This window comes from Bison bison, unplaced genomic scaffold (assembly GCF_000754665.1).
Source record: "Bison bison bison isolate TAMUID 2011002044 unplaced genomic scaffold, Bison_UMD1.0 scf7180017864340, whole genome shotgun sequence".
In the NCBI taxonomy this organism is placed as follows: domain Eukaryota; kingdom Metazoa; phylum Chordata; class Mammalia; order Artiodactyla; family Bovidae; genus Bison; species Bison bison.
In genome coordinates, this window is record NW_011494912.1 from 5,625,613 (window position 1) to 5,635,166 (window position 9,554).

At 52.1% G+C, this 9,554-nt stretch overlaps 1 protein-coding gene across 1 annotated transcript in view; it reads right to left on the reverse strand.

The window, feature by feature from the left end:
- Positions 1–1,651, reverse strand: part of ORAI2 (ORAI calcium release-activated calcium modulator 2) — a 14,930-nt gene extending 13,279 nt beyond the window's left edge. The window contains 1 exon segment of the mRNA XM_010854362.1: positions 574–1,651. The gene's annotated coding sequence lies outside the window, so the exon portion shown is untranslated.
- Between the last annotated feature and the right edge of the window lie 7,903 nt (positions 1,652–9,554).

A 9,554-nucleotide genomic window follows, 5' to 3' on the forward strand; every position in this document is an offset into this window, starting at 1 on the left:
AGCCCCCCTACCCGGGGTCCCCCGGGGTCCCTGCAGGGCTGGCGCCGCTCCCGCCGGGACATGAAAACCCGAAGGGTGCTCATCATTCCTGGTTACTGGGCGCGTCGCGGGTGGCCATGAGCAGGGATCCGCGCCGCGGTGGTGATGAGAGCCGGAAGCCTGGGCATCCCTCGCTCTCCCTCCCCAGCGACGGAATGGGGAAGCTGCGCTTTCTCTGCCCCTGGGTCTGGCCCGCAAGTCCAGGGAAGGGTGAGCCCTAGTCTGCTGGACGCGTGTGGGCCTGAACACAGAGCAGGAGCACCAGGTTCCCAGGGTGAGCCCCGGAGGACGCCCAGGACCGGTCACTGACCCTGTGAACCGGTGGGATCTCGTTATCAGTCTGCCGGGCGGACTATGGGTGGCGGGGGGAGGAGGGGTGTATAGCGGAGAGGAGGGTCCGTTGGGGAAGGTGTGGGCGGCCACGCCCCAATTTGCCAGGTGGACAGCGACCCCAGGCCGAGCACGGACCCGGAGCTGGTCACCCGGAACCGCAGCCCCACCCACCAGGCCCAGCGAGACCTGCGGGGTCCTCACCCGAGTGCGGCATGCTTGGTGGGCAGAGCGCTGGGGGGGAAGGGTTTTCCTCGGTGCCTCTGGCTCCCTCCGTTCCAGGGTGCAGGGAACCTCTCACCGGGAATGGTGAACTCTCAGGTTTTGTAACCCAGACATTCAAACAGGAACGGTCTTTTCAGGAAGTGCATATGGGTAACTCACTGAGAGGAGAGATGGGTTCCCATCCACCCACCGTGCCAGGCGGGCCCTCGGAGCCCTTCCTGCGTGCCCTACATAGGATTTTTCCATCTGTCACAACAGCATGGCACCGTGACACATTTATCCAAAGGAAAGAAAAAAGAAAAATTCCATTCCTGTCGCCCAGTCCAAGTTTTCTGACAATTGGATGAGTAAATGTTGGCAGGTCTGCCAGGCCAGATCCACTTATACTTCAAGACCCATGCTGAGAGCCAGAATGACACCTTTTATTCCAAGAGGACACTTAAGAGCGGACTAAGCTAGTTTCTGTGTTTACCGCCCTAACAAAGGAATGAGGAAAATCCTGGGGTCTGATTACTGCCCTTCCCACCCATGGCAACAGGAAAGAGATTGTTGTATTTCAGGGAGCAAAGTCCACAAAAAACATAGTGTGGCTTCCACACCTCTGGCAGTTGATAAAGTGGACTGGAAAACAGGAGGAAAACATTCTTTTAAAAAAATGTTTTTATTTGTTCACCTGAAACTACCACAGCATTGTTAATCGGCTGTGCCCCAATATAAAATGTTTTTGGTGTTCAAAAAGGAAGAAAGCATTCTGAACACTTTGCTAACGGCAGTAATTGCATCACAGGTGAACATTCTTTGAGCAACAGAGTCCTTTGCTTGAGTTCTCACTTCTGAACCCTGATTGCACATCCTTTAGAACGCTTCCTAGGCCTGGTAGCCACGCTCCCACACCCAGGCACATTTATCCAGCGTGTCTGGGCAGAAGTAGAACGTAAGTCATAATTATCAGGGCTTTCCAGAGCTCGTTTACTAACCAAACCCAGAAAACGGCATTCCCCACCCTGTGAGATTAAGCATGCTGACAGCACCAAGTTGAAAGGAGAAAAATTTAATGATCCCGGTACTCACAGTTGCAGAGCCCACTCGGGTGCCCAGGTTGTTGCATGGGGCTTACGCAGAAGCCGAGGTGGTTCAGGTCAAGGTGCGTAGTACCAGCTGCTCGGCGGGGAGGTCTGGGTTCCAGTCTGTGCTGACACTCCCGTGGCTGGTGGTCTGGCAAGTCACCGCCTTTTCTGAGGCCTCGGCCACCCCACATTTGAAAAAGGCAATTCTGGGAGGCATGTCCCAGAGGTCACTGCCACACTGGTGACCTCATCCACTGTGACCCTTTGTTCCGTGAACACTGTGGTCCTGCTGTCTCCCTCCCTCCCCAGCTCCTAGCCAGGATGGCCTCCCAGCCGGTGTGGACAGTGTATCCAGTCCCTTGACCATTCACTCCTAAAGCCTAGCGCTTATTATCAGCCTCTGTGAACTTCCGAACCCTGCGCCCCGGCAGTGAGTCCTAACTACTGGACTGCTGGGGAATTCCCAGTGTGATTGCTTAAATTCAGATATCCTGCTTTCTGACCCTTCTTCCTCACTCAGTGCCCAGCACTTCCCTGACCCTGCTGACACCCTTCTTTCTCCCGCTGTCTCCTCTCCACTCCTCCTATGGCCTCTCCCCCGCACGTCAGACTATAAACTTCTCAGAGAGCTGTCATCACTTCCTTCGTTTCCTCCTCAGCCACCTGCAGTTACAGCCCTTTGTGCTGCTAAATCCACATGTCCCAGCCACTGCCCTGTCTGTCCCTGCGTCCCCCTCCTTCCACCCGGAAACCCTCTTTCCTTCTCCGGTGAGCCCACCAGACAGTGCCCTGCACCCCACACGGGCTTCTCTTCTTCCGTCTGTCCACTCGATACGGGTGTTTCTCAGGATCCTGTCCGGGTCCCTCTCTCTACACTTCGCCCTGAGTTTTCTCACCCACTCACTGTTTGGCCTGAGGGCTCCTGTATCATCACCTACAACCCTGATCTCTTCCCAGCCTGGCAGGATGTGTCCCATGGCCCCCGGCTTCACCACGCCCACAGTTAGAGTCCTCATCGTTCCCTCACATACCTGCTCCACCTCCTGGTCCCCTGCTCCCTTAGGGAGGGTTCCACCACTCGGCACAGCTGGTAACTCTGTAGATCTGTAGAACTCTATAGATCCTGACTCCCCACGAGGAGAATTCAAGTCCTGTGAATTCTCCCACTGAAATGTCTCTGAAATCCCCCGAGCCCCTCATTTTTGCTCTCCACACCTCCTGTCTATTCTAATTCAGGCCATCGTCACCTCTGGTTTCTGATCTGAGTTTCTGATCTGAGCTAGCCTCCCCTCATCCCGGAGGCCTGGGGCCCATACCCACGCAGCACCCCAAGCGTCATCAGCCTGACTTTCTTGTCTGTGTCCCTGATCAGACCCGGAGTCCTTGAAGGTGAGGATCGTGTTGCCCAACAAAGTGCACTTCGGAACCCTTTGGATTTCAGCCTAGTGTTTGCTCAATAAATGTTTGCTGAGTGATCTTCCCTGGTGGTCCAGTGGTTAAGAATCCACCTGCCAATGCAGGGGACGTGGGTTTGATTCCTGGTCAGGGAACTAACATCCCAAGTACGTGCCACAACTTGAGAAGCCCGCCGTGGCGCAGCTGCGCCCCACCCCGCAAAAAAAGTTTTTGCTACATTCTGGGGAACAAGAAAATGGAAAACTGCCTGAGGACTTGCCCCAGGTTAATTTCTCAGGTGGTTCTCCTTCCTGATCTGTTATTAGATACGGGTTGTAGATCACTTTAGTCGTGTATGCCGGACAGTAAATGTAGATTAACTTCCAAAGGGGAGGAGAAACCGTGCCTGTTTCCAGTGATGATGACGGAAGAAACGGTTTCCACACAGCCCTCCTTCCACACACCTTGGAAACCGAGTCTAGTTAACGTTGGTTTAGTTATGTTCCTATTTTCAAAAGTCAATAGAACGTCTCTCCTCTAACTCAGTTTTTCCCCCCATATGATACATGTTGAAAACAGAGAATTAAAATAATAATGGTACTTTCTATGCTCCAAACCAGTGTTTCTCAAGGTATTGGTGGTGGGGGTGTGGTGTGGGGATCCAGAGTAGCGTCTCCTGAGGTTCAGTTCAGTTCAGTTGCACAGTCGTGTCTGACTCTTTGCGACCCTATGGACCGCAGCACGCCAGGCTTCCCTGTCCATCACCAACTCCCAGAGCTTGCTCAAGCTCATGTCCATGGAGTCGGCAATGCCATCCAACCATCTCATCCTCTGTCGTCCCCTTCTCCTCCCGCCTTCAATCTGTCCCAGCATCAGGGTCTTTTCAAATGGTACCTGCTTAAAATGCGTAATCATGGCCAGAGCTGTGATGACTCAGTCTAGGGGGCGTGGCCGGGGTGGGTCTGAGTGTTCCAGGCAGGCTCCTCCCCTGCTGCTGAGCTCTGGGCATTAAAGGCAGCAAAAGTGACTGTGTCTACGTGCAGGTTTGTAGGCTCTTCCTGCTGTTGGAGCAGTTTTTTCAGATGTGCACAAGTTAACCTGCTTGCTTTCAATCACTGAGATTTGCTGAGTGACATCTGTTTCACACCTATGACATCCCAAGCGCCCTGCTGGCACTGGGGGTCAGCAAGGAACAGAACACGTGGGTCCTTACTGTCAGAAGCTGAGTGGAGTCTGGGGGCGTGGGGGCTGCGGGTGTGGCAGGGTGCAAGCAGGTGAACCAGTGATGGAGCTGTGGAAGAAATGGAACAGGTGGTGAGTGGGAGGAAAACTGAGGCCTACGGGAGAGAAGAGGCAGGAAATGCTTCCGGAGGTACGGTCACTGGGAGCAAGAGTGGGAGGCAGAGGCTGGGTTGAAGGCCTTCAGCTCCTATTTTAAGTGTAATGGTGTTTCAAGGAGAAAGCCAATTCTGACTCCCATGTTGGAACTGTTTCTTTGACTTGCTTTTCATTGCTTTTATTGTTATAATCATACTCAGTGGCTTGCCTGGAGGACCCTGCCCCTCTTCTTGACTGTAAACTAATGTGCCTTTTAAATGCTGGGAAAGATTGGGGGCAGGAGGAGAAGGGGACGACAGAGGATGAGATGGTTGGATGGCATCACTGACTTGACGGACATGAGTCTAAGCAAACTCCGGGAGCTGGTGATGGACAGGGAGGCCTGGCGCGCTGCAGTCCATGGGGTCGCAAAGAGTCAGACACGACTGAGCGACTGAACTGAACGGGAAACGCCTTTGTTCAGCTCAGAGAGAGGGGGTTGTCCTTGCCCACCTGTGAATAGACCAGATTAGCACACCCCTTCCCCCTGCTTCTCACTCTCTATTCTGCCTTTTGACTTTAGTTCTTCATTGCTGCTTTCTCTCTGATTTATAAAAGAACCTGGCATCCAGGCCCCAATAAGAAGGTTATTTTGAGGCTCTAGCCCACCACTTCTCAATCTGCTGACTCTCCAATTTAAGTCTCTCCCTTGCTTGCCTCAACACCTTGTCTCTCGGATTCATTGGCCTGTCATGCGGCGAGCAGAGCTAGCTTGGACTCGGTAACAATGGAAGCCCGACCTTGAGGACTGAACCCCGAGGGGAGGCAATATCTGGTTTCTGCTTTTGTTCACCATGAGGCATGTGGGATCTTAGTTCCCTGACCAGGAATTGAACCTGAGCCCTTGCATTGGAAGCTTGGAGTCTTAACCACCAGATTGTCAGGGAAAACTCTAGTTTCTGTTAAAAGATCACTCTGGCTGCTGTGTGGGGAACAGATTTGGGGGTAGGGGGTGTCGTCAAAATCAAATTCTTGTGCCTGACATGCAGTGAGGCCAAATAAACTGAAACACTGGCGTTTAGAGCAGAGAAAGGTTTACTAGTCCAGGAGGTGCCAACTGGGCGGATAAGAGGTTTGTCTCAAATCCATCTTGCTGGCTGGAGTGCAAGATTTATAAAGGCAAAAAAAAAAGTAAAGAGGAGGGATCTTTGTGATTTCAGTTTCCTGAAAAGACTCAGTTGCCCGCTTCTCAGTACTTCTGCCATCCTGTGACTCTGTGTCACTGGCGATCTGTGTGTTCCTGCAAAACAAACTGATAAATCATGGTCTTGTGGTTCCTTAACTTCTTTCTCAGAGAGAGCAAAAGGGATGGTCGAGGCATTTTATTGTTTACTTAGAGCCGAGTGACTGACTGGTTGAGAATTTCCTGGTCAGCCCCTGCTGTTGTCAAGCCCCTTCGGACCTGCTCTATGCTTCTGTGTTCCCGTCCTTCCCTAATTAGTAACTGCTGAGTCCGCTCTTTGGAACTCAGGGAAGGTCTGCTGCTGCTAAGTCGCGTCAGTCATGTCTGACTCTGTGCAACCCCACAGACGGCAGCCCAACAGGCTCCTCTGTCCCTGGGATTCTCCAGGCAAGAATACAGGAGTGGGTTGCCATTTCCTTCTCCATTGCATGAAAATGGAAAGTGAAAGTGAAGTCGGTCAGTGTCTGACTCTTAGCGACCCCGTGGACTGTAGCCTACCAGGCTCCTCTGTCCATGGGATTCTCCAATGGCGACCCACGGAGTGCCCCCCGAGAGGCTGAACTGCTTCCTAGGAGGCACTAGTGTTAAAGAGCCTGCCTGCCGATGCAGGAGACTTAAGAGACCTGGGTTCAATCCCTGGGTGGGGAAGATCCCCTGGAGGAGGGCATGGCAACCCACTCCAGTATCCTTGCCTGGAGAATCCCATGGACAGAGGAGCCTAGTGTGGGGGTTGAAAAAAGTCAGACATGACTGAAGTGATTTAGCATCCAAGCACGAACTGCTCCTTCCCCGGGGAAATACGGGGTTAGGTTTCTGTGAGCCTCTGGTCCCATCAATAAAGATCAATACACAACTTTTAACATTTATGATTTTTGGCTGTGCTGAGTCTTGTTGCTGCCCGAGGGCATCTCTGGTTGTGGAGAGCAGGGGCTGCTCTCTGGCTGCACCGTGTGGGCTTCTCCTTGGGGTCACTTCTCTTATTTCGGGGCACAGGCTCTATGGCACAGGCTCAGTAGTTGAGGTGCTCAGGCTCACCTGCCCCGTGGCCTGTGGAATCTGCCTGGACCAGGGACTGAAGCCATGTCCCCTGCACTGGCAGGCGGATTCTTAACCCCTGGGAAGTCCCACAACCTTGATTTATGTGTGTTTTTGTTTAAAGACCCTTTCAGTGGTAGATATTACTGATGCACCATCTTTGAACTCCCAGCACCTGATTCATGCCTGAGCAAAGCTGCTCTAAGACACACCCAGCCTCCCTGAGCTTAGAAACACTAGTCTCTGCACTTTAACACGATGCCTGGGGGGCCGTTTAAAATGAAAAAACCATGGAGAAAAAGCACAAAGATGCAGAAAAGGCCCGCCATTAAATAGACAAGTATGAGCTGAAACCAGAGGGCTGAGTGTTGCCTTATTTGACTTCAGCTGGCAACCGTGCATGGGGCAACTCAAAATTTCACCACTGTGAGCATGTCTGCACCTGGCTGCAAAAGTATGGATTTGGGTTAAAATCAAATTGACGAGGCCAGTTCACAGAAGCAGAAGGTGTGGACCACGAGGAGCGACCGTATTTAAGACTATTAGACGCTGTGACACAAGTCTATATTATTATGCAAACACACGCACATACCACACTCGGGGCGGGGGTGGCTCGTTACAGGAGGGCCTTCAGCCTGGCACCCTCTCTGCCAGGTTTGAGCTCTGCACGCCCCTCCCTGCAGCGGCCCGGCCGGTGGCCAGAGCTGGGAGGATGGACACTGCAGTCACGCCCGGGTTCAGGTGGCAGCGCGATACGTCCTTGCTGGGGGATAATTCGTCAAACCCACTTCACCTGCCTTCACTCATCAAGGTCGTTTAGGCTGGCAGTCCCCTTAGTGGTGCGGAGCCTTCACAGTGCGGTGTTTGCTAAGTAGTCTTCCAGGAGCTTGGAGGCGCCTGTGCCCAGTTGGAGCTGAGCTGGTTAAGACCACACAGGATCACTGACCCTCCACACGGGTGACCTTTTGATGTCAGAGATCCACCCTCAGATGGTGCTAAACGTCTCCATTTTTTTTTTTTTGGCCTCACCAGGGGAATTGGGGGGATGGTGCTTGCAGGATCTTAGTTCCCCAATCAGGGATGGAACCTGGGCCTTCGTCAGTGGGAGTGTGGGGTCTTAACCATTAGACCACCAAGGAAATCCCGTGCCTCCATTTCTGAAGGTGCAGAGGCCTGTAGCTGAGTTCCACCTGCACAGGGCGATGATGACCACACCTTTTCTCAATCACCTGTCCCTACGCCCCCCATGCCCTCCTCACCCGGGACCAGCCTGTTTCTCCGTTTGCTCTCCCACAATGCACCCCAAGCCTCTTGCCTTCTGGGAGGCAGACATGAGGTTTGTTCTCTCTCCTCATTTGGCTGCCTCGTGAACAAACCCTGTCAGCTGTGAGCCTCAGCGTCTCGGCGTCTTGGCCTGCTGGGCATCAGGCAAGATGAACTGGGTTCGGTGATGGTCTGAGCCGGCTGGGGGTAAGCCTAGACTGGCCTTCTGCCCCGGGCTTGATAGCTGGTGCTGTCGAGAGCAGCTGCCTCGTCCTTTGGAAGACCTCTTTGGGTGAGGCTGTGAAAGTGCTGCACTCAATATGCCGGCAAACGTGGAAAACTCAGCAGTGGCCACAGGACTGGAAAAGGTCAGTTCTCATTCCAATCCCAAAGGAAGGCAATGCCAAAGAATGCTCAAACTACCGAACAATTGCACTCATCTCACACGCCAGCAAAGTAATGCTCAAAATTCTCCAAGCCTGGCTTTAACAATACATGAACCGTGAACTTCCAGATGTTCAGGCTAGTTTTACAAAAGGCAGAAGAACCAGAGATCAAATTGCCAACATCCGCTGGATCATCGAAAAAGTAAGAGAGTTCCAGAAAAACATTTATTTCTGCTTTATTGACTATGCCAAAGCCTTTGACTGTGTGGATCACAACAAACTATGGAAAATTCTTAAAAGAGATGGGAATACCAGATCACCTCCTGAGAAACCTGTATGCAGGTCAGAAAGCAACAGTTAGAACTGGACATGGAACAACAGACTGGTTCCAAATTGGGAAAGGAGTACATCAAGGCTGTATATTGTCACCCTACTTATTTAACTAATATGCAGAGTATATCATGAGAAACGCTGGGCTGGATGAAGCACAAGCTGGAATCAACATTGCCGGCAGAAATATCAATAACCTCAGGTATGCAGATAACACCACCCTTATGGCAGAAAGTGAAGAGGAACTAAAGAGGCTCTTGATGAAAGTGAAAGAGGAGAGTGAAAAAGCTGGCTTAAAACTCAACATTTGGAAAATTAAGATTATGGCACCTGGTCCTGCCGGGAGCCGGCATATTGCATATTGAGTGCAGCACTCTCCACAGCATCGTCTTTCAGGATCTGGAATAGCTCAACTGGAATTCTATCACTGCCGGGAGCCAGCGTGAGGAGCTCCACCCATGACAAAGGTCATGAGGAAGGAGGCTCGGCATACGCAAAGGCGGGATCGAGCCTCAGGAGTCCCCCTGGAAATTCTCGAGCATCTACCCCCAAAACCAGAGTCTGCCTATTTTCTGCTTTGTGCTTTCACCTACACCTCTGACTTTACGGGGGGCTGTCCCCCACTACCTCTCTCTGAAAAAAGAGTTAGCTTACAGCTCCAGTTAATAATTCCTGGGTGTGACAGTGTTTCAACCTACAAACTCCTTTGGAAGTCCTCTAGCCTGCCTGAATAGGTTTTTCCGGCCACATGTGATTGCTCAGAGCCTCCCACCTGTGAGAGGCATGAGATGTTCTAAACTGTCTAAATACAGATTCCTTTGAGCAGTTAAAAGACTGATTAGAAATTGTATTGGTGAAGGGATTTTCACTTGTTGGGCCAATGTTTGCTGCTAAGTTTCCATATCCCTTACCTGCTGTGTCCCT